This window comes from Bombina bombina, chromosome 7, assembly GCF_027579735.1.
Source record: "Bombina bombina isolate aBomBom1 chromosome 7, aBomBom1.pri, whole genome shotgun sequence".
Taxonomy (NCBI): domain Eukaryota; kingdom Metazoa; phylum Chordata; class Amphibia; order Anura; family Bombinatoridae; genus Bombina; species Bombina bombina.
Window position 1 is genome coordinate 31,483,542 of NC_069505.1, and position 7,301 is coordinate 31,490,842.

The window sequence follows — 7,301 nt, forward strand, 5'->3', positions numbered from 1 at the left end:
TCTATGGCTGTAGGGGCTCTCCATTTTGAAACCCTCCAGTTCCAGGTGATAAACTCTCCGCATTTTGCGGTTGTTCTGGGTTATCCCTGGCTCTAAAAGCACAATCCCAGTCTCGATTGGCGCAGGTCTGAAATTTTTTCGTGGTCACCGCAATGTATTTCTACTTGTCTTCGGAAACCAGTTAAAGTCTTGTGCACTTCGTCGGTATCTCAATTGCCATAGGAGTACCGATAGTTCCTAGACGTTTTTGGCAAGGTGCATACGGGTACGTTGCCTGCTCACTGGTCTTACAATTGTGCCATAGACCTGCAACCTGGAGCGATTCCTCCTTAGGGCCAGGTTTACCATCTGTCTGTTGCAGAGAATTTTTCTATGGAGCAGTATGTTGCCGATGCTCTGTTTCGAGGGATCATCCGCAAATCCTGCTCTCCTGCAGGGGCTGGCTTCTTCTTTGTGAAGAAAAGGGTGGCGAGTTAAGACCATGCATCAATTATAGGGGTCTTAATCATCTTACCATTAAGAATGCTTACCCTATTCCGCTCATTACAAAACTCTTTGACCGCCTCAAGGGAGCTACGGTCTTTACTAAACTTGATTTGAGAGGAGCGTACAATCTCGTTAGGATCAAGGAGGGCCACGAGTGGAAAACAGCATTTAAGACCAGGAGCGGGCATTATGAGTATCTTGTAATGCCCTATGGCTTATGTAATGCTCCTGCTGTTTTTCAGGAATTTATTAATGATGTCCTACGAGATATGTTGCAACAGTGTGTTGTGGTGTACTTAGACAACATCCTCATACACTCACCCACACTTGAGGCTCATCGTTCTGATGTTACACGGGTTCTTCAGAGACTACGTGAGAATGGCCTGTTTTGTAAACTCGAGAAATGTGAGTTCCATCAGACTCAAGTAACCTTCCTAGGTTATGTTATTTTCGTTGCAGGGTTCTCCATGGATCCTGACAAGTTATCTGCAGTACTGCAGTGGCCTCGCCCAGTCGGTCTTCTGTCTATTCAACATTTTTTGGGGTTCGCCAATTACTATAGAAAGATTATTAAAAACTTTTGTTCCTTGGTCAAACCTATCACAGAAATGACCCATAAAGAGAATGATCCACTCCATTAGTCACCTACTGCCATTAAGGCCTTTGATAGTCTTAAGACTGCCTTTGCTGCCGCTCCAGTTCTCGCTCATCCTAACCCTGTCCTGCCTTTCATTCTTGAGGTCGATGCGTCTGAGACTGGAGTAGGTGCCCTCTTGTCTTAACATCCTATGCCTAACGGTTCCTTGCATCCGTGTGGTTTCTTCTCTAAGAAATTGTCTCCAGCAGAGTGCAATTATAAAATTGGCGACAGGGAATTACTGGCCATAATTTTGGCACTTAAGGAATGGAGGCATCTTCTTGAGGGTATTAGCGTGCCAGTGCTCATTCTTACTGACCACAAGAATTTAAATTGTATATCTTTGGCAAAACGTTTGTCGCCCCAACAGGCTAGATGGGCGCTATTTTTGTCTCGGTTTAAATATGTGGTCTCCTACCTGCTTGGTAGTAAGAATGTTAGGGCTGATGCCCTCTCTCTGCAATTTTCCCCTCTGTCCAAGGAGGAGTCTGTACCTACTCCAGTTATACCTCCTGACCATATTTTGGCTACCATACGTACTAATTTGACTTCGCCCTTGGGGGAGGAGATCCTGGCTGCACAAACCAATGCACCTCCTGAGAAACCAAGTGGTAAGTGTTTTGTTCCTGAGAATCTTTGAACTAAACTTTTGCACACTTACCACTATCCTAAAGCCGCAGGTCACCCAGGCAAGAACCAAATGATTTGGTCTGTCACTCGACAATTCTGGTGGCCAGGTCTTCGTTCTGATGTTGCTGCGTATGTTGCCTCCTGCTCAGTTTGTGCACAGAATAAGACTCCTCAACGTCTTCCTGTGGGTCTTCTTCAACCTATTGCTAATGGTGAGTGTCCTTGGACACATCTTTCCATGGACTTCATTGTCGAGCTCCCTGTTTCCAATGGCAATACTGTTATCCTTATGGTGGTTGACCGTTTTTCTAAAATGTCACATTGCATTCCCTTGAAGAAGTTGCTTACCTCTCAGGAGCTTGCTTCAATTTTTGCCCGTGAGGTCTTCCATTTACATGGGTTACCCAAGGAGATAGTGTCGGACCGGGGTAGCCAGTTTGTCTCCAGATTTTGGCGTTCCTTTTGTGCTCAAATGGGGATCCAGCTTTCCTTCTCCTCGTCATATCACCCTCAATCCAATGGGGCTGCGGAATGGTCTAATCAAGCTCTGGAACAGTTCCTCCATTGCTATGTCTCAGATCACCACAATAATTGGTCTGAACTGTTACCTTGGGCAGAGTTTGCTCGTAATAGTGCTATTAATGCTTCCTCCAAGTTATCCCCGTTCATGGCGAATTATGGGTTTCAACCATCCTTGTTGCCCGATTCATTCATGTCTCAAGGTGTTCCGGCTTTGGAGGAGCATCTCCGGCAACTCCGTTCCACGTGGGTGCAGATTCAGGATTGCCTTAATCGTTCTATGCAGCGCCAAAAGTTCCAGGCTGATCGTAGGCGTCTGCCCGTGCCTTCCTACGAGGTTGGTGACAGGGTTTGGCTGTCCTCCCGCAACTTGAACCTTTGTGTGCCTTCCAATAAACTGGCTCCCCCTTATGTTGGTCCTTTTTGAATACTCCGACGGGTCAATGCTGTGGCCTACGCTCTTGACCTTCCTCCTGCAATGTGCATCTCCAATGTTTTTCATGCCTCTCTCTTGAAACCATTGGTTTGTAATCGGTTTACCACTGTGTTGCCTCATCCCCTTCCTATCTTTGTTGATAACCATGAGGAGTATGAGGTCAGCAGCATTATTGACTCTCGTATGTCCAGGGGCCGCGTACAGTATTTGGTTCACTGGAGGGGCTACGGTCCAAAGGAGCGTTCATGGGTTCCCTCCTCTGATGTTCAAGCACCCCGCCCTCCTCCGTACCTTCCATGCCCATTTCCCCAATAAGCCTTTTGTCCTCCTGCGGGGGAGGGGTCGTTTAGGGGAGGGTACTGTCAGGTTTTTTTTCCTGTTTTGCTTGCAATTGTGCTGCTGGCAGCCATTTTACTCATCTCTCTTGCTGACTCTGGTGCATACTGTATGATGCTGCTCATTTCCTGCACTTCCTTTTATCGCCAGACTGGTGTACATCATCTGTGTGAGACAGGATGCAGTCTCAGAATTGTGATGTCATCGCTTATTATTTAAAGGGCCTCTGTTCAGTATGCTTTGCCCTTGCGTTGTCTCTGACCTGTTTGTGAGAGCTCCTGTGTATAACCTGGCTGTCTGACATCCCTCCTTGTTCCTGATCCCTGGCTTGTTCCTGGCTCTGCTGTTCTCCTTGTTCCAGATTCCGGCTCGTCTGACTACTTGCTTTGGCTCCTGACTTGGCTCGTCTGACTACCAGCTCTGGTTTTGATTCCTGGCTTGTTATTTGACTTGTGGACATTTTATTATTTTTTACTATTAATAAAGGTGTGATTATTTTTTTATTCCTGGCAACCTGACAGTTCTCCAACAAATACATCCATCTCATACCAGCTTAGCGTCTACCATCCAGTCATAATCTCTTATGCAGATGCAAGTTTACATATTTCATCAGTCAGTGGCGTCACTAAGGTTGGTGTCACCCGGTGAGGTAAGTTTTGGTGTCACCCCCCCCCCCAGTACTTTTGTGCCTAATATTTCTAGCCTACTTATTTAGGAAAAGCCATAGTTGTAATGCGCATGCAGACACACAGAAGCACAAAAACACAGGCACACACACATACAAATACTCACTTAAAAACACACTCAGATGCACACACAAACACTCGGTAACACACTCAGACACCACACAAAAACACACACACAAAAACACTCAGACACACACACAAAAACACTCAGGCACACACAAAAACACTCTGACACACCCACACACAAAAACACTCAGTCACACACACACAAAAACACTCAGGCACACACACAAAACCTCAGGCACATACACAAAAACCTCAGGCACACACACACAAAAACACTCAGACACACACGCACAAAAACACTCAGACACACAAAAACACTCAGACACACACACAAAAACTCAGTCACACACACATACAAAATATGTAAACTGCACTGCATTAATTATAAAGCTCATGCCTACTAGAGATGCTCTCTGGCTCAGCAGAGCGTCAAATGAAAGATAAACACAGCACTCTAAAAATAAATCACTAAAGAAAAGGTTTAGGTGCAAACTATGACATTTCTGCTCTCTGACTCTGTTCCAAGTCTGTCAGTGCACAGCCCCGGGCCACATGCCTACTGCTTCTTATGGCCAAGCACCTCTGCACTCTGCCCACCTCCAGACCCCCGCCCTCCCCTCCTACCTCTTCAGTGTGCACTTAGTGTACCGTAACCGTACCGGTCTGGTGGGCATCATACGTGGCTCCTTTACTTTAGAGACAGTTTCAGACAGCCATGCGGTCAGGTGTCAGGCATCCCCCTCATGATTTTCCAGTTCCCGTTTAGAGAAACAGCACAGCAGTGAGTGACTCCACTGCTCCACACGTCACTGAGCAGTGGGCACAGATAGGCAGGCAGGTTTAGGCTAGCAGCGCAACTTCGCAAGCCCCACGGCACACCCACAACATTCATAGTGAAATTGGGCAGGGGAGGAGCAAAGTACAAACAAGCAAAAGCAGCCGAGAAAACTATTTGTGGAAATTGCTGGCTCAAGGGGCAAAAAAATTAAGTGTCTACAACTTCCCCAGTCCCACTAATGTTCACAAATGCTGGCTCCTCTAATAAAAAAATCTATGCATCTCTACATTGTATTTCTTTGAATTTCAATAAAATAAAATAAAAAATAAAAAAAATCTTTCTGGTGGTGTCACCCCCTGGAGTTTGTCACCCGGGTGCGGCCCGCTCCCCCTAGTAATGCCACTGTCATCAGTGGTCCAAGAGTGACCATTTTTATCATTTGAGACCCTTCCCTGTGCCATATTTCACTTTCTGGGTACAAGAGTGACCCTGTTTAGGTTGGGCGGTTTTACGTCCCTACATAAAACGAGATTTCATATTAATTTATCCATTTGCACCCCTAATAGTGAAAAATTTAGATGGTTAGCTGATATATTCGAGTGTACAGAAAACAATTTACTCTTACAAATATATCTACCAAATATTTTCTAGGTCACTATTTTTAGAGATATCTTATCTAGCCTACTACTTTTTATGTTATGTACCTCCTTACAAACAATCAGCTAGATTGCGAGTTTCGAGCGCTATAGGGAAATTAACGAATGCAACAAAAGTTGCGTTATTTAATCCCCTATAGCGCTGCCATTACAAGTTTTAAAAAACTAGGCTTGTGCGGGCGATATGGTTGCGTTGAGCTCCATACCGCACCAAAAACAAGCGCTGTGTTTGATGTGCTCGTGCACGCTTTCCCCATAGACATCAATGGGGAGAGTGGGTAAAAAAAACCTAACACCTGCGATCGCAGAAAGAAAAGTGCCGTAACGCAGCCCCATTGATGTCTATGGGTAAAATAAAAATACAGTTTTAACCTAACACCCTAATATAAACCCTGAGTCTAAACACCCCTAATCTGCTGCCCCCGACATCGCCGATGCCTGCCTACAGTTATTAACCCCTAATCTGCTGCTCCTGATATCGCCGCCACCTAAATAAAATTATTAACCCCAATCTGCTGCTTCCGATATCACCGCCACTATACTAAAGTTATTAACCCCTATTCCCCTGCACCCCAACATCGCCCACACTATAATTAATCTATTAACCCCTATTCCGCTGCTCCCCGACATCGCCACAACTAAATAAAGCTATTAACCCCATAACCTCTGGCCTCCCACATCACTACCACTAAATAAACCTATTAACCCCTAAAACGCCAGCCCCCCACATCGCAACAACCTAATTTAAACTATATTAACCCCTGAACCTAACCCTAACGTAAACCTAACCCTAACACTCCCTAACTTTAACATAATTAAAATATAGCTAAATTAAACTTACAACTATTAACTAATAAACCTATTAACCCCTAAACCACCAGCCCCCCACATTGCAACAACCTAAATTAAACTATTAACCCCTACACGTACCCTAACACCCCCTAAATTTGACATAATTAAAATAAATCTAAATTAAATAATAACTCTTTTCCTACAAAAGAAAACAACCCCATAAAAATACATTGCACAAAATAACAAACAAATTATCAAAAATAATAAAATTTATTCTAATACCCATTAAAAAAAAAAAACACCCAAAATAAAAAACCTATTCTAGAATAAACTACCAATGGCCCTTAAAAGGGCATTGCCCTAAAGATATCAGCTCTTTTTCTGAAAAAAAAAAAAAAAATGCAAATACCCACTAACATTACAAACCCCCATCCCCCCAAACCCACAAAATAAAAAAAACTATCTAAAAAACCTAAGCTACCCATTGCCCTGAAAAGGGCATTTGGATGGGCATTGCCCTTAAAAGGGCATTTAGCTCTTTTACATTGCCCAAACCCTAAACTTAAAACCCACCCAAATTTTTTTTTAAAAAACCTATCCCTAACCCCTGAAGATCCACTTACAGTTTTTGAAGTCCCGCTTGAACGATCTTCATCCCGGCGGAGAAGTCCTCATCCAGGCAGCGAGAAGTCTTCATCCAGGTGGCCTTTTCAATCTTCATCCAGGCGGCATCTTCTATCTTGATCCCGGTGGCGATTAGGGTGATTACATAAACCTGTGCACCCTTCCTTTATTTCCAGTCTGTTGGATTGAGAGCTTGCATTGTGTGGCTGTATTAATTAGGAATAGCATTTGCTGTTGTTTTTATGTGTTATAAGAATTTTTAAATAAACAAGATTGTATAAAACATAAATTAGATTGGTATCATCATTTCCTAGCTTTTTTAGCGCTGCTAAATAAACCCCATTTTTTCTTCTTATCCACCATTTATTTCTCTTTGAGGGAAGAACTTTTTTAGCAGCAGGAATCCACCTTTAGGCGCTTCTATCACACTACCCATAAATGGCTGTATTAGCGACCCAGGATTTGGAAGAGACCTTGAAGTGGTACCTGGGCTCGTCCCATTTGGCCAGATGCGGTAACTAACCCTTCCATTTTTGCTTTTAATCTTAGCTGAGAGCTTGTACGTGAGTGCTGGACTTTCTATCGGCTAGATTTAGAGTTTTGTCGGTAAGGACCCGCGTAGCTAACGCCGGCTTTTTTCTGGCCGCACCATAAA